Raw genomic sequence first — 19,061 nt, forward strand, 5'->3', positions numbered from 1 at the left:
CCCGTTACAGGTAATTAAGTCCCAGGTCACTTTGACCTGATAGTAGGTCATATGGGATTAAGGAGTTAACCACTTTATATAAAAAAAAAACAGCCGTGAATAAACGGGAGTAATGCAAAACTATTTTATTAAACAAAAGAGAGTTGCCTATTAAAACAATGTCATTGTGGAAAGCAAAAGCATAAAATATCGATGGTTCAGTTTACGCTACACATACAATTGTTTTTTTTATACGGCGTGATCCTGCCAAGGCACAGCTCCAGAACCATTAAAGTACAGGCAGTATTTTTCTCTACAGTCCCTTGCATCGTCTGCCTGTCTGCCAGATCCCAGCGCTTGAAGACCTGCTACATTTTCTTCTTGTGCCCGCCATTCCCCGGGCACAATATCTCCGGTTATTGTGTCCACAGAATCAATAAATGAAGGAGGAGAGTAGGAGCTGGTGTCATGGCGTCTCAGGAAGTTATGCAGCACACAGCATGCCAAAACCACAAAGTCTATAGACGGCAGCTTCAAGTTGATAGCTGTGTGGAAAACTCTAAACCGATTCGCCATAATCCCAAAGGCATTTTCGACCACACGACGGGCCCTAGACAACCGGTAGTTAAAGATTCTCCGCTCCGCTGTGAGTGTTCTCTGCGCAAATGGCTTCAGCAGATGTGGATGAAGAGGGAAAGCTTCATCAGCGATGAAAACAAAATTGAGGTTTCCCTTTGTGTCTTCATTTCGTGGCAACTGCAGTTGATTGTTCCTCAGGGCTTCCCCAAATGAAGTGTGTTCCAAAACACCACCATCGGAGACTCGACCATTCATGCCAACATCCACATCCACGAACTCATAGTTCGCATTGACAAGGGCCATGAGGATCAGACTGAAATATCCTTTGTAGTTATAGAAGAAGGATCCTGAGTTGGCTGGTTGGGTGATGCGCACATGCTTGCCATCCAAGGCGCCACCGCAGTTTGGAAACTGCCACAGCTGCTCAAAATCGCAAGAAATCTTCTTCCAGTCATCCGCCGTCTTGGGAAACTGCAAGATGAAAAGAAAACATGTAAAAATTAGTAAAAATACATTAATACATAGACAGAATTGACGCGCAGTATGGAGTAGTCAAACAAAGTGAACAATCCAGAGTATGCAGGCAGCCATTGTATCAGACTGCTTCACTGACTGAAAGGGTTGCTGAACACTATATGGACATAACATAACACAGCATTCAAAACCAATAGGAGTAAAAAATAGTCACCTCCATATAATGCCTTAAGCTCTGCACAATAGCCTCGCAGGTCTCCGGAATCAGGACACTCAGTAAAGGCCTGGAAACAGCAGCTGAAAATCGCAAATCCTGAAGAGACCTTCCTGTGGCCAGGAACCGCAGTGTCACCGCCAGCCTTTCATCCATGGGCACGGCTGCACGCATCGGCGTATCCCGCCTTTGTATGAGTGGCGTAACAGCAGCAAGTATTAACTTGAAGGATTCCTCTGACATCCGAAGGTAGTTTCGGAAATCCTGAGGGTTGTTATCACGTACCTCTCTTATCAGACCCATGTGTGACAATGTAGACCTTTTCAGCAGCCAGCTCCTGGTCCACATGCGGCGTTTTCGTTTTGGACGTCGCTCCTCTAGGAGCCGTGCTGCCTCAAACAACAGGGCAGCAGCAACGACAGACCTCTCACCGGAAGTCAGCATACTTGCTAAAAAGAATACAAAAGTACAATTAATACACATGCTAACAAACCAAATGTTTTAACCATTTATCTAAATCTTTATGGTGCTACCAACATAAACTGGGCAGTCCACCATGCAACAGCTAGATCTGTAAAAGGATAAAATACGCCACGCTACAACTCACTACTTGAGACGCTCTGGCCTACCTACGCTCAATAAGGAACAATCGTCAACGCTCCAGCGCTAAACATGAGGTAAAATCCACGTTGAAGGGTTCTATCTGCTACGCTGAAGCGTTGTACATACCTCTTGCGGTAAAATTATGTAGTTTAAAGTCCAGGGAATCCAGGTGAAGTTTGGAACCAAAAACGTGCTACAGAGAGAAAATAATACAGCGCCCGACAGTTCCGGTTATATCGGCAGGGAACAATGGTAGTACGTCTGGCGAATGAGCGCACAGTATTGTACCCCCCAATCAGCACACAGGAGGTGGAGAATTTGATGCTCCTACGTATCACTCCTCTCCACCCATTACATCGTATATAATATCGTGCACACCTATGTCACACGATGCAATCATGCCGCCACAGCGGGACACTAGACGACGAAAGAAAGTTCCAAACGATCTGCTACGACGTACGATTCTCAGCGGGGATCTGGATCGCAGTAGCGTGTCAGACACAACGATATCGTTACGATATCGCTAGAACGTCACGGATCGTGCCGTCGTAGCGATGAAAATTTCACTGTGTGATAGTACCCAAGTCGTTAGTAATTTTGGTCAGGGCAGTCAGGGCATATGCTAAGTGGTTATCTTTATGTAAGTACCCCTATACAGTAAATTCCATGCTAGTGTATAAGTTAATAAAGAATTTTGCAGCAAAAGAACCAAGTATTCTCTCAAATGTTTATCCTAAATTATAAAATAGCAGACTTTGTATTTAATAGTTTTCATTCATCTGTTAGCCGTATACTGGTTATGGTAGGATTATATTTTTGCCTTGAGGACAATTATTTTTAAAAGGCCTTTTTTTTTCAATAGTTATTTTTTTTTGCTTTAGCAGTTTGAGGATTTTTTTACAGCTTTTTTATAATAGATTCAGCAGATAATTAATAAAATATCTTACACACGTTTGAAGAAAAATTTTCATAGTGCATTATAACTAGCAGCAGACTAATCACAAATGTGTGAGGGTCAAAAGTAATGTTTTAGATTTCCTATTTTTCCAGTTATGAAACACTGAGGAGGAACGCTTACTTATCTCAATAGCAGCGGCACCTCATCGTATCACTTTACATTGTTTTATACAAGTATGTATGTGCCGACAGCAAAATATATGCACAGAAAATGAAAGTTGATGCTCGGGCAGTGGAATATGGAAAAAGCAGGGAGACGTTCTTTAAAAAATCCTAAGTGCTTAATGAGGGAGGACTTTGTGACAGCAATTTTTCTAAAGAGAAATAAGTTCCGTCTCTTGTCCCTATTAAAATATTTATGTTGCTTATAAAGATCTAATATATTCTGCCACACTGTGCAGAGATTAAGATCCATATCAGTCCGTCAAGGGGCTTATAATTACATTTCCCATGGCTCAGACATAGGCACACTTAAAATAATTTCATAGGAACCATTTCCCTATCAGGTTGCTTGTAGAATGTAGAAAGAAAAACAGAGACCCCAGAGGAAACCTTCACAAACAAAGAGAGAACAAACTCCTTGTAGTTTTTTGTGCTTGCCCATAGTTTGGGCAGCAAAGTCACTCAGTGGTTAGCACTGTTAGGGTATGTGCACACGTCCGGATTTCTTGCAGAAATTTCCTGAAGAAAACCAGAAATTTTCTGCAAGAAATCCGCATTTTTTTTTTTGCGTTTTTTTTTCCGTTTTTTCCGCATTTTTTTTAGCATTCTGCAAGCGTAATTAGCTTGCAGAATGCTAAAAGTTTTCCAAGCGATCTGTAGCATCGCTTGGAAAACTGACTGACAGGTTGGTCACACTTGTCAAACATAGCGTTTGACAAGTGTGACCAACTTTTTACTATAGATGCTGCTTTTGCAGCATCTATAGTAAAAGATAGAATGTTTAAAAATAATAAAAAAAATAAAAAAAATGGTTATACTCACCCGCAGAAAGCTGATCTCCTCACCGGCGTCCGTTCCGTATAGATGGTGTGTGCGCGCAGGACCTTCCATGACGTCGCGGTCACGTGAGCGGTCACATGATCGCTCACGACCAATCACAAGACCGTGACGTCATCGGCAGGTCCTTCACCGCCAATCAGCTATAGGAACCGAAGCGACAGCGTGCAGTGGAGAGGCGGGAAGACATCAAAGGTGAGTATAGGACTATTTTTTATTTTAATTCTTTTTTTTTGACCAATTATATGGTGCCCAGTGCGTGGAGGAGAGTCTCCTCTCCTCCACCCTGGGTACCAACCGCACATAATCTGCTTACTTCCCGCATGGTGTGCACAGCCCCGTGCGGGAAGTAAGCAGATCAATGCACTCCTAGGTGTGCGGAATCCCCTGCAATTCCGCATTTTAATGAACATGTTGCTTTTTTTTCCGCGATGCGATTTTTTCGCGGAAAAAAAGGCTACATTTGCACAAAAAATGTGGAATACACTGAAAATAATGGGAGGCATATGTAAGCGTTTTTTTCGCGTTTTTATCACGTTTTTATAGCGAAAAAACACGAAAAAAACGCAAAAAATACTGAACGTGTGCACATGGCCTAAGTATAAAGTCTGTGATAACCTGAGATAACTAATAAACCTGGGACTACAGTGAAACAGCACTAATTGTTAATGAACCACTCCAGCATTTCTCTTTATTGCAGGCCTAGAGTGGTGCTTCTATTCTAAGTCCATGACTCTATTCCTTTACTTATCTGCAGCCATCTTTCCTTTCCAATACCACCACTCCTGTCAGTCTCCAGCAGCTTGTGACCTGCCAGATCGCTTCTATGTTTGCAGGAGGTGACCACTCGCTACAAGTCTGAGAACCTCATTCTGTCCCTCAAAGACCTGCACTGAGAGCTTGTGATGGAACATCTGACTCTGAGCTGTCAGAAGTTGAGGTCACAAGATGGCGCAGCAGAACCGGCATGGCACTGAATAAAGGTGAAGATGCTGGAGGGTGTGTATGAGACCAAGGGCAGGGGCCTTAGGATAGAAGCACCACTCCAGCACGGAAAAAAAGAAAATGCTGGAGAGGTGCTTTAAAGCCACATTTCTGCCCACTGTGCTACATTTTATCAGATTTAAATACCAAACTATATTATCCTAGGCATGGTTATTAATGTTTTCTGCAAATTTTGCTCCAAGTCTGTGGCTAAATCTGTAAATGTTTGCCGTGCATTTTTCACAGATTTTACTCACTGGACTACAAAGATTAAAACACACCGTAATATTCCATGACAGTTGCACTCAGATTTTTGACTGGTATGTGTGATTTGGGTTTTGCCCTACCTGAATAATTGCCATGGGTTTGAGGTTTTGGAATCCATCCCAGAAAATTCATGGCATTTCAACCAGGCCATAAAGCGTTAAATGCATGGTATGGGCTATAGTTCAAGAAGGAGTTTCAGACAGAAAGAGTTATTCTCTGTGCTGTTGCTTTCCCTCGTTTCATCTCATGGCTTTGCAATTTATTGAATAAATGATTCTCTCTTGCCCTTGGCTGCAAAGGGTCAAATGCTCTGGTGCTTGTTCGAACAGAAGTACCGTATATTCATAATGCTTCCTGTCATTAGTGTATACAGAAATGGCAAATAGCACCTAGGGGAACGGGGAATTACTCAACTATGATGCTATAAAGAAATTCTGCTAAACCTCACTGTTTTCTATATTGTATTTTAATTTACTTTAAAGGGGTTACTAAATGCATTTTAAATAGTGGTCAGAGAACAGGCGATGGGCTAAAATAGCTGAATAATACAAGGGTTTACGTTTTCCACTCCGATACACTGAATAATTAAAAGGGCCGAAACTCCAATGAAATTTCAACAGTACAAAAAAGGAAGGGGCATGAAAGGAGCCCAAAGGAAGGAGTATATATTGTCTGTAAAATCAATTTTTATTGAAATATTATAAAACATATAAAAGTATATGCTCTAAATAACAATCAATGTAGATAGTCATAACAAGGTGCTACAGTAAATGACAATGGTAAACACTAGTATCAACACATTATCGGTGTCACATCAGTATATATTATAGGATAAAAGGCAAGGATCACTTTTGCCAAAAGATTAAAAGGTATGAATTAGAAAGGCACATCCGGCGCCATTTTGATGAAGTTATTTTTATTTTCTAACCCCACAATAGTATAGGCATTATGTAAAATAAGGGCAGGTCACTGAGGGATCAGTGACCTGTCAGCAGCCATACTGGTGAATAGCTAATTAGAGCTCCGCATGAAGACCCCCCACAGGCCGCCCCAGAGAATGAGAATCTCATTAACTCAAAACTGCAAATACAGATTGAACAACAACCACAAGATGGATTTCATCACCAGTAGTGTTGAGCATTCCGATACCGCAAGTATCGGGTATCGGCCGATATTTGCTGTATCGGAATTCCGATACCGAGATCCGATACTTTTGTGGTATCGGGTATCGGTATCGAAACAACATTAATGTGTAAAATAAAGAATTAAAATAAAAAATATTGCTATACTCACCTCTCCGACGCAGCCTGGACCTCACCGAGGGAACCGGCAGCGTTGTTTGCTTAAAATGCGCACTTTTCCTTCCTTCCGTGACGTCACGGCTTGTGATTGGTCGCGTGCCGCCCATGTGGCCGCGAAGCGACCAATCACAGCAAGCCGTGACGTAATTTTCAGGTCCTTCTAGGCATTCAGTATTTTAAAATTACGTTCTGGCTTTGTGATTGGTCGCGTCGCGGTCACATGGGCGACGCGACCAATCACAAGCCGTGACGTCATGGGAGGCTGGACACGCGCGCATTTTAAAATGCGCGCGTCTCCTGCCTCCTGTGACGTCACGGCTTCTGATTGGTCGCGTCGCCCATGTGACCGCGACGCGACCAATCACAAAGCCGGAACGTAATTTTAAAATACTGAATGCCTAGAAGGACCTGAAAATTACGTCACGGCTTGCTGTGATTGGTCGCGTCGCGGCCACATGGGCGGCACGCGACCAATCAGAAGCCGTGACGTCACGGAAGGAAGGAAAAGCGCGCATTTTAAGCAAACAACGCTGCCGGTTCCCTCGGAGAGGTGAGTATAGCAATATTTTTTATTTTAATTCTTTATTTTACACATTAATATGGATCCCAGGGCCTGAAGGAGAGTTTCCTCTCCTTCAGACCCTGGGAACGATCAGGGATACCATCCGATACTTGAGTCCCATTGACTTGTATTGGTATCGGGTATCGGTATCGGATTAGATCCGATACTTTGCCGGTATCGGACGATACTTTCCGATACCGATACTTTCAAGTATCGGACGGTATCGCTCAACACTAATCACCAGGTATCATTGTAATCAGTATAATGGCGCCATCCTGACACTGTCTGTTGGTTACTGTGCACAATCCTACTGACGGGTTCCCTTTAAGACCCTGCCAAAGCATTTGTATCAATCAAATTACTTACCTTTAAAAGCATAGATCAAGTATCTCTGGGGCCTAGAGGGAGCAATATGGGGAAAATTCCAGCACAGTTGGAAAGTAGATGGATCTATACATTGGGTACAGTCACTATTAGGACAACCCTTTCTTGATCTGAATGTTTGCCTCCGTGAAAATAAAAACACTCATACACCCCTCTCGTGTCGGTGCCGGTCCAACGCTACTCATGTTCTGAGGGCTAATGTGTGGTTATTATGACACATAAGCCCTGCCCCCAATCAGTGCTAGCATCATTGTCCCCATCTTCTGACATATATGTGATCAAGAGGAAGTGAGAGTAGCAGTTGGCCGCTCACCTCCTCTTGATTACTAAAATGTCTGAAGGTGAGAACAGTGATCCTAGCAATGATGGACAACCCCTTTAATGAAAACTTTGGTTTTGGAGCCTTCTTATGATGCGGTGTGATATTTAGGGGATGTTGTTTTTCTTTTACTGTTTGGTTTGTTTTTATCTGGCATTCTCTTATTATATGTCTAACATTTTCTGCTTTTATCTTTGTGATCTTGAGATCCAACTGATAGAGACCTACATACTTATCTACAGGAGTTCAGCATTCACTATTGATTAGAGTGGAGCAGTGGCTGTGACACATTTTTAACTTTCGGCCATATAGTGAAAACTGTATGACAAATTCTTAAAAATAACCTGTCAGCATGATTTTGTAATGTAAAGACATGACTGTAAGGGCACTGTAATTCTGATGAACACTGATTAAATTGATACATTGGGGGAATAAACCGGCTTTGTTCTTGTGTAATAAGAATTTACAGTTTTCTGCTAATTAGCTTTCAGTGCACAGGGGCCAGACTGTGAACAGCGCCTTCTCCTCCCTTTCTGTGATTTCCCCACTCCTCCGCCTGTCTCCTCTGAAGATGAGATTTCAAACAGAGGTGGTAGGTCACTGAAAAAAATCAATGACCTGTCAAAAAAAGGCTGGACGTAAGCTTCGAGGCCAGGGAATCACAAACAGGAACGATAAGACCCGGTGCACAGTCTGGCCCCTGTGCACCGAAAAACAGTTAGCAGAAAACTGCAAATGTTGAGTACAGAAGCATGACAAAGTGGATTTCTTCTCCAAAGGTATCAATTTCATCAATGTCCAATAAAAAGATTAAAACCCGCACCGCTGCCTATTGCGATCACCTATCAGCGTGCCCTATGCTGCTACACCACTACCAATACCATCTACTCCAAAAATGGGTGCTTCAGGTGCATAACCAAAAAAGTGCATGAAATCCAGAAAAAAGAAAAAAAAGGGTTTGCACTCACCAAGCCCGATAAAACAGATTAGTCTTTATTAGGACATGTGCGATATGGACAGGGAGAACATGTTGACCACATGATGACAGCTGTTTCGCGCACACAGTGCTTCCACAGATCCCGGGATGTTCTCCCTGTCCATATCACACATGTCCTAATAAAGACTAATCTGTTTTATCGGGCTTGGTGAGTGCAAGCCCTTTTTTTTCTTTTTTTCTGGATCAATTTAATCAATATTAGGCTGGGGTCACACTTGTAAGTGTGATGCGAGAAACTGGTACAAGTCTCTCGCATCAGTACCCGACACTGCCGCCGGCACTAGAGACCGGAGCGTGCGGCAGCATAGAAATACATGCAGCTACACGCTCCAGTCCCGAGTGCCGGCGGCAGTGCCGGGTATTGATGCGAGAGACTCTCACGATTTTCTCGCAAGTTTAACTCCGGCCTTACAGCATCATTACAGTCATGTCTTTACTGTACATTACAAAATCGTGCTGACAGGTTCTCTTTAAGAGTTTGTCAATGCACATGGACTTTGTCACTTTATATTCTCCACTATGCTTGTAACACTATAATCTTCAGATCTGTGTGGATTTTGTTTTTCTAAATCCCTAATGTCAGAGTCTCAAATTCATGTTCATGCACTTTTGATTTATTTGGGTTCATAATCCTTAAGAACAAACCAGCTTCACAGATTATTCACCTTTCGCTGACACATAGGTGCTGTTATGTATCCACATTTACTCCATGATGGACCCACTCATATATTGCTATGTATGCAAATGTTCATGTTATTTTATCTTTATCCCCTGTCATCATCAGGAAGCTTGTCCTCCAGAGTTAGGTTACACGATCTCTAACTGTATTTTCCATAGTGAGTTTTTACCATTCACTACAATCACGGATGGTATGTCCTTACACTTACCTTTTTCTTTACTCTATTCCCATGATCACATAAATAATTGTGTGTGTAGACACTGGTCATAGTCTGTTACTATTGAAAGATAATTGAATCAATTATCGTAGTCAGTTTATTTATCACTTCTATTTTTATCCAAGCTCATAATCAATTACAGCACCTTCACACTTTATTTCCCACAGATAATATGCTGCGTTGTGCATGTCGCTCCTGCTCCCCCTGGCATTGCAGTTACTGTATGCAGCACTTTATGGCGCTTGTGTACACGCGATGATGCTGTACTTGTTACATAGTTCAGATACAGAGAGGCCATTATTGCTGTGAGTGACAAGGAGAACTCATGCACCACATTCACTAAGTGTCACCGTCAATCAAATTTACCCAATTTGCTCATCTGACCCTTATATTGTTCAGTCTTTCATACTGTCGGTCTATTTACACCTTTTTAGGTAAAACCTTCAGGTTCTACCACACGCACCCTGGCAAAGAATGAGCGAAAAGCGTGTTGAGTGTGAAAGAACACACAGATACCAGCGAAAATACATATAACCACCCTAATGATTTATACATGCATTACTCTTTGTGAAATGTATGGATTGCATGGAACTAAGGATTTTATTATTTTTATCTTAACTTGTATTTTGCCCTATAGTGTATACATTTGTGACATTTATTGTGCACCTTTGACATTTATTGTTGCACCTTGCTACCACTATCTATATTGATTGTTATTTACCGTATATACTCTAGTATAAGCTGATTTTTTCAGCACAATTTTTTGTGCTGAAAACACCCCCTTCTGCTTATACTTGAGTGAGGGTCCAGAAGATGGAGGAGAAGTGGCAGTGGCAGAGCAGCGAGTCACAGGAGGCAGGAGCCAGCTGCTGCGGCTAAAGCCTGTGCCTGTTGCCAAAGAGAAATGAATATTCACTTCTTTTCACTCCCATAGGAGTGGAGACAAGGGAAGTGAATATTCATGTCTCTTAATTAGTGGGCACACGTGACCGCCCTGCCGCTGCATGAAGCCAGCGGCTGACACTGTGCACGCTACTAAATAGCAATGACTACTCACTGCTCTCCACACACATAGTCCTGGCGTGGAGAGCAGTAAGTACTCTGGCAGCTGTGCTCTGCTTGTAAGCAGCGCATGACGTCCCTGCCTGCCCTGACATTAGAAACATAAAGCAGCTGCTGGCACCACAACAAGACACTGCGAGGGAGGGAAGGAAGGTAAGTATAATAGTTTATTTTTTTTAGGTTTTTTGATGGGGTCCATGCAGACCAGGATAGGGATGAAGAGCTATGCATATAAGAATAGGGTGAAGAGACATGCATGCAAGAATAGGGATGAGGAGCCATGCAGACCAGGATAGGAATGAGGAGGCCATGAGAATCAGGATAGGGATGATGAAGCCATGCAGACCAGGATAGAGATGAGGAGCCATGCGGACCAGGATGGGGATGAGGGGGCCATGCAAACCAGGATGGGAATGAGGGGGCCATGCAGATCAGGATGGAGATGAGGGGACCATGCAGTCCAGGATGGGGATGAGGGGACCATGCAGACCAGGATGGGGATGAGAGGGTCATGCAGACCAGGATGGGAATGAAGGGGCTATGCAGACCAGGATGGGGTGGGGGGCATGCGGACCAGGATGGGGATGAGGGGGCCATGCAAACCAGGATGGGGATGAGGGGTCCTTGCAGACCAAGATGGGGATGAGGAGGCCATGCCGACCAGAATGGGGATGAGGGGGCCATGCAGATCAGGATGGAGATGAGGGGGCCAGGCAGACCAGGATGGGGATGGGGGGGCAATGCAGACCAGGATGGGGATGGAGTGCCATGCTTACCAGGATGGGGATGAGGGGACAAAGCATACCCGAATTATACTCAAGTCAATAAGTTTTCCCAGTTTTTTCTGGTAAAATTAGATGGCTCGGCATATACTCGGGTATACATGGTATATATTTTTGTAGGTTTACATATTTTTGGAATAAAATGTGATTTTAGTGGCAATATATACTCCTGCCTTTTGTCTCCTTTCATGCCACCTTCCTTTTTTATTGTGAAATAATGTGCACTCACTGGTCTATCCACCAATGCTCTGGTCACCTACATATAGCTGGAACATAATCACTGAGAAACAGGTAACCAAGACAGCTTAGGCCAAAGGACTGGTGACGATGGATTGATAAGGGATTTTCTGGGTGAGAATAATTTAATTTACTATATAATCACATCCTCTGCTTTCCAACTAGTCTTTTTATAAATTTTGGATAATTCTTTTAAAATATTACTCCCATATTATAAAATATGGATAGTCAAAGTTAAAGTAGGTAAGTTTACAATTAAATTGTGGCTTCTATGTTGCTCCAATCTCTTGCTGTCTGCTTTTTAGTCTTTTATAGTTCACAGCTTATTACCAAACGAAATGGCTACTGCTGTCTTATGGTTGCTTTCACATTGTGTTGTGTGTTCTTTTCGGGGGATAGGTCCGAAATCCCCTGCAAAACAGGGTCTGGACATATGCGCTGAAGGGGCAATCAACTGCAATTTTGAAGGCAGAGCTCTCTGTCGTGCACTTTCTTTGAGAGTGCACGCTAGTCTACTATGTCTGAGTGTCCGCCTCCTGTTTGTGTACACTCCCGAAAAATGTGCATGGCCTCTGCTGGCAGCTCTCTGACCGGTGGTAATAATCTTACGGTCAATCTGACCCGCCGGTGTTTCTGGCGCTGTCATGCAGATGACAATGTGGGAAACACTTGATGTTCTGGGAGCCGAACTTGAACAGCAACATGGACTTCCTGGAGAAGTCAGTGTCAGGAGTCCATGCCCAAACAGTAGATGTTTGGTACAGACCCCGAACTTTACCGTTCACCCATCTCTACCCAGGAGCAGTTATGCACATTTTGCCTTTCCTTTATACGTGTCACTGAGCTGCTTGGACTTGGAAAGGCCTTTTAAAGTGCTCTTCCTCAATACCTGCCAACATCAGGTAGCATGAGCAGCTAAGCTCTTATGAGGTCATGCTTACCATGATTGGGCAGCACCGTGGTTCAGTGGTTAGCACTGTTGCTTTGCAGCGCTGGGGTTCTGGGTTAAAATCCCACCATGGACAACATCTGCAAGGAGTGTGTATCTTCTCTCCTTGTTTGCTTGGGTTTCCCCCGGGTACTCCGGTTTCCTCTCACATTCCAAAGACATACTGATAGGGAATTTAGATTGTGAGGCCCAATGGGGACAGTAATGATGATATCTAAAGTGCTGTAAAATCTGATGGCTTTATATAAGCAAAACATAATAAAATAAATAAAAACCATTTTATTACACAATTTTATACACCATTTTATTTACACAATCCCGGCGCTGCAGAGACAGACAAGGCTGCCTTATACAAGAGCATCAGTGCGCTCACAGTTCAGACAAGCAGTGCAAAGTTGCTGTTAGGCTAAAGTGTCAAAAAAAGAGACTCATAAATTCAACTACCTGTGAACAACTTCACCCTTGAAGAACCATTTTGGGACAAAATGTTTGTCTACGTCGTTACTATATATAGGGTCATTAAATTATGTTTGTAACAGCTGGAACTTAATGGGATGTAAATATGAAAACTCTGAGACCATTTATGAGCAAAATATTTTGCCGATTACTCGTTAAAAGGATGAATCAACCCAACAACTTTTATGTGCACTGAAAAACGTGACTCTAAACAGAAATTATACTTCTAATGGATGTGGTACAGAAAGTAGAGAAAAGGTGGGTTCCTCAACCTCCAATGTAAGTTGCCGTGAAGAGATCGGGTACAGAAAGGATCTTGTCGCAGGTTTATGTGCAGCACGTAGCTTTCTGTGCAGTAAGAAGACCACTGGGCCAGCGTTACACCGGACACCTGCTCCTCTTCTGACAACGCGCCATCCCTGGAGACAGTTACCCTGTAATTACACCAGTTGCGTCTCATACCTCACAATGTCTTTATATTTGCTTTACATACACAATAGTGTGGATGATGATCCTGCCAGCACAGTAATAAGCTGCAGTATGAATGTGAGGGAAGTAGAGAATGGGATTTATGATCTCTAGCCACAGGTTTCAATGCGTCTTTTATGCTTCCTTCCCTTGACTTGTGCCCCATGCGGTGTGACCTCTCTTCTCAGCACATTTATGCAAACATCTGATCTCTTCTTCTTGCCATCTGCCTTTTTATTTGTCTCTCATGTGAAACAGCGATTGCTATTAGCTCTAATATTAAGTGCTTGTATCCTCGGAGCTCACGTACCATGTATAAGGATGCCTTCCGAGCACACGCAGTACATAAGCATTTAGATGACTATCTGTTCCCTGTGTGCACTTTAGAAAACATTCGCATTTTCGAAGGACTCGTCGATGCAAGTCTTCAACTAGCAAGTAAAAGCCGAGAGCGGTGCATCACATCTTAGATGTGCTGTATATCATCTTCCACTCGTTACCTTAGATCCATATTAAGTATGTGAAAGGCAGAGTACAAGGCTGAATAAGGATATTGTTACTTGGAACACAATGGAACATGATTTAATAGAGAACAGAAGGCAGGTGGATTGTGCGGGAAGGCAGTAAAATAAAAGCCAACGCTCGGTAAAATATAGACTAGCTGTCATTTCTGTGTGACATTCATTTAGCGCAGCACAATAGTGATCGTTAGAGCTGCCAATCCCGGGATAATCTGCTCCATTATTATTAGGTTAAGTGCTGTGTCACCTGCACACGTATCTATAGATAACACAACAACACTTGTAGGTGTGTAATACACTCAGGAGGCATCATGTCATTGAGGACAGTCTACGCGGAGCGCCATGTAGGTAGCGCCACTATATACTGTAATTGCTCTACTTCTTACAAGTACATATGTTTGTTCCAACATTTTTTATTTTTTTTTTGAAAAGCAGGTGTACATAAAGTCAAGAAAAGAGTGGAATTTTAATTAGCGGCCGTCACTTGTAATTCACTTTACAAATGAGTTTGTCATGTCTGTCGCATGGTATTCTGCTAGATCAATGTGATTAGTGCGAATCTTCCATCAGATCAGTTATACAACAGCCACTTCTCTACTGAAGAAGAGGGCGACGGGTATCATTTCATCAGCACTGGTATTGGACAAGCTAGCCATAATCAAGCATTCCCTTATCTCCCATCACAAGTCATCCTATATTCTAGGCAATGGCCATTTATCAATCACACGCTGCTGCTATAAGTAATGGTAACATTTGGGAAGCTTGACAGTTTGAAGCATTATTTATGCTCTACACATGTGACCACCCTGATGTCCTATCTACTGAGATTTGCCTTTCTTGTCAATATGTAGAAAGTAGGGAGCTCTGCAAACTAAACATCATCGGGTAAACAAAGGCAAACAAAATGTCCATATTAATGGCTACCCACAATGATCTACAATGTCTGATCAGGACTTTCCTACTCACTTGGAGAAAATCTGCAATACCAGGCATAGTCTGTAGACAGGAGTGGCGCTGTTTCTGTGGGTGGGAAGAGTCATAGTCTTTTTTATTTTTTGTATTTTTTTTATTTGTAGACCAGAAGATGATGCACTGTTTGGTATAGTTGTGCATGTAATTACATCTTTTTATAGAAAGGTGATTATTGCCCTGAATCCTTATGTGAACACAAATGCAATGCACACAATAGTAAATCACTACCAAACCATGTAAGTGTATAATCGATATTATCAGGCCACATTATCAATATTCTCACCCTTACTATTTTGCTGACAATCATTTTTAAAGGTACAGTACATGCAAAAGGTAAGTAATAATAATTCCCATTAAACTCAGTGCTTTGCATCCCTTGCTTCTCCAGTCATCCAGCCTGTCTTCAATACCTGCTAATACAAACCTGCCTGGAATTATTTATGTAGCAGCAGATCTGTTGTTAGAACAATACATGGTGATATTAAATATTTTATAAGGTGTTTTTTTTTTTACATAGGACTGCAGGAAAACCTAATGCATTATCTATTCGCAGATCAAACTGGAGAATCGATGTAACTCCACCGAGTAACCCCAGCCCTGCTGCCCACAGCTCCACAAGCCCAGGCTCATGCCTCCAATCCATATTCATTCTGTTCAATATTTGCTGTTTGAACAGAAGAAACTTTTCACTTCCAGAAAGTTTGTAGATGTTAAAGCAGCAAGGAGGAAGCAGTGCGAAGCCTCCTGGAGCCATGATTGGTGGGCACAGGGCATACACAGTGCCAGCCTCTACCCCATTCATGCCACTAACCACCGTGGCTCTGCCAGCACGTCAATCATCCCCTACCATGTCTGTGCCTGCAGATACAGGGCTTCATGGAGGAGGACATGAGCAGACACAAGACACGCACACTTTACCTGCCCCGGGAGGAATCTCCTGAATGTTCACAGCTTAGAGTAATTCCAAGAAATCCAGAAACACTGACAAGAAATCCCAAGACTTCTGCAATAGGCAAAACCTCCAGCACAAGTGCAAGCGGCGATATCCAGAGCACAGAGCGGCAGCGTAAGATCCACAGAGAACGGGAGCGATGGCTGAGTGCTGCTCCTTCCAGCCGAGAGCCAGGCGCGGGGCAGAGTTCAGCACCAGCTCGGGAGTGGACAGAGGCTGCACAGCGCTGAGGAGCACGGCACGCCTTCAGCTGCACCTCCCCGCCCGCCCAGTGCTCACGTCAGTCCATCTGCTCCCTCACTCCTCTACAGGCTGGTGGGAGAGCCCCTGACAGCCAGGCGACAATGACAAATGGGGGAGAACAGGGGGCTCGCAACACTTTCTGATTGCAGTGGCCGATCTCCCTCTCACTCTCTCAGAACGCCCCTCAGCTCCAGAAGGAACGGACCACCTGCAGTATCCAGTGATGGCACTACAGGGTATTACAGTCTTACCAACCCAGTGCCACTACCCAGTATAACTGTCTCACCAACCCAGTGCCACTACAGGGTATAACAGTCTCACCAACCCAGTGCCACTACAGAGTATAACAGTCTCACCAACCCAGTGCCACTACCGAGTATAACAGTCTCACCAACCCAGTGCCACTACAGGGTATAACAGTCTCACCAACCCAGTGCCACTACCAAGTATAACAGTCTCACCAACCCAGTGCCACTACAGAGTATAACAGTCTCACCAACCCAGTGCCACTACCGAGTATAACAGTCTCACCAACCCAGTGCCACTACAGGTTATAACAGTCTCACCAACCCAGTGCCACTACCAAGTATAACAGTCTCACCAACCCAGTGCCACTACCGAATATAACAGTCTCACCAACCCAGTGCCACTACAGGGTATAACAGTCTCACCAACCCAGTGCCACTACAGAGTATAACAGTCTCACCAACCCAGTGCCACTACCGAGTATAACAGTCTCACCAACCCAGTGCCACTACAGGGTATAACAGTCTCACCAACCCAGTGCCACTACCGAATATCACAGTCTCACCAACCCAGTGCCACTACCCAGTATAACTGTCTCACCAACCCAGTGCCACTACAGGGTATAACAGTCTCACCAACCCAGTGCCACTACCGAGTATAACAGTCTCACCAACCCAGTGAAACTACAGGGTATAACAGTCTCACCAACCAAGTGCCACTACCAAGTATAACAGTCTCACCAACCCAGTGCTACTACCGAGTATAACAGTCTCACCAACCCAGTGAAACTACAGGGTATAACAGTCTCACCAACCCAGTGCCACTACCGAGTATAACAGTCTCACCAACCCAGTGCCACTACAGGGTATAACAGTCTCACCAACCCAGTGCCACTACAGAGTATAACAGTCTCACCAACCCAGTGCCACTACCGAGTATAACAGTCTCACCAACCCAGTGCCACTACAGGGTATAACAGTCTCACCAACCCAGTGCCACTACCAAGTATAACAGTCTCACCAACCCAGTGCCACTACCGAATATAACAGTCTCACCAACCCAGTGCCACTACCGAATATAACAGTCTCACCAACCCAGTGCCACTACAGGGTATAACAGTCTCACCAACCCAGTGCCACTACCGAGTATAACAGTCTCACCAACCCAGTGCCACTACAGGGTATAACAGTCTCACCAACCCAGTGCCACTACCAAGTATAACAGTCTCACCAACCCAGTGCCACTACCGAATATAACAGTCTCACCAACCCAGTGCCACTACCCAGTATAACTGTCTCACCAACCCAGTGCCACTACAGGGTATAACAGTCTCACCAACCCAGTGCCACTACAAAGTATAACAGTCTCACCAACCCAGTGCCACTACCGAGTATAACAGTCTCACCAACCCAGTGCCACTACAGGGTATAACAGTCTCACCAACCCAGTGCCACTACCAAGTATAACAGTCTCAACAACCCAGTGCCACTACCGAATATAACAGTCTCACCAACCCAGTGCCACTACCCAGTATAACTGTCTCACCAACCCAGTGCCACTACAGGGTATAACAGTCTCACCAACCCAGTGCCACTACCGAGTATAACAGTCTCACCAACCCAGTGCAACTACCGAGTATAACAGTCTCACCAACCCAGTGAAACTACAGGGTATAACAGTCTCACCAACCCAGTGCCACTACCGAGTATAACAGTCTCACCAACCCAGTGCCACTACCGAGTATAACAGCCTCACCAACCCAGTGATGGCACTACAGGGTATAACAGTCTCACCAACCCAGTGCCACTACCCAGTATAACTGTCTCACCAACCCAGTGCCACTACAGGGTATAACAGTTTCACCAACCCAGTGCCACTACCGAGTATAACAGTCTCACCAACCCAGTGCCACTACAGAGTATGACAGTCTCACCAACACAGTGCCACTACAGAGTGTAACAGTCTCACCAACCCAGTGCCACTACAGGGTATAACAGTCTCACCAACCCAGTGCCACCAAAGGGTGTAACAGTCTCACCAACCCAGTGCCACTACAGAGTATGACAGTCTCACCAACACAGTGCCACTACAGAGTGTAACAGTCTCACCAACACAGTGCCACTACAGAGTATAACAGTCTCACCAGCCCAGTGGCACTACTGAATATAACAGTCTCAACAACCCAGTGCCACTACAGAGTATGACAGTCTCACCAACACAGTGCCACTACAGAGTATAACAGTCTCACCAACCCAGTGCCACTACAGAGTATAACAGTCTCACCCACCCAGTGCCACTACCGAGTATAACAGTCTCACCAACCCAGTGCCACTACAGGGTATAACAGTCTCACCAACCCAGTGCCACTACCAAGTATAACAGTCTCACCAACCCAGTGCCACTACCGAATATAACAGTCTCACCAACCCAGTGCCACTACCCAGTATAACTGTCTCACCAACCCAGTGCCACTACAGGGTATAACAGTCTCACCAACCCAGTGCTACTACCGAGTATAACAGTCTCACCAACCCAGTGAAACTACAGGGTATAACAGTCTCACCAACCCAGTGCCACTACCGAGTATAACAGTCTCACCAACCCAGTGCCACTACCGAGTATAACAGCCTCACCAACCAAGTGATGGCACTACAGGGT

The 19,061-nt window shown here is 44.2% G+C and overlaps 1 protein-coding gene across 1 annotated transcript in view; it reads right to left on the bottom strand.

Annotated features, from left to right (window-relative positions):
* The window catches only part of FSTL5 (follistatin like 5), a 1,228,096-nt gene extending 1,211,912 nt beyond the window's left edge, over positions 1 to 16,184 (bottom strand). The window contains exon 1 of the mRNA XM_077279443.1: positions 15,881 to 16,184. The gene's annotated coding sequence lies outside the window, so the exon portion shown is untranslated. The remainder of the gene's footprint in view (positions 1 to 15,880) is intronic.
* Positions 16,185 to 19,061: the final 2,877 nt, after the last annotated feature.

The sequence above is a fragment of the Ranitomeya variabilis genome, chromosome 1 (genome assembly GCF_051348905.1).
Source record: "Ranitomeya variabilis isolate aRanVar5 chromosome 1, aRanVar5.hap1, whole genome shotgun sequence".
NCBI classification, from domain to species: domain Eukaryota; kingdom Metazoa; phylum Chordata; class Amphibia; order Anura; family Dendrobatidae; genus Ranitomeya; species Ranitomeya variabilis.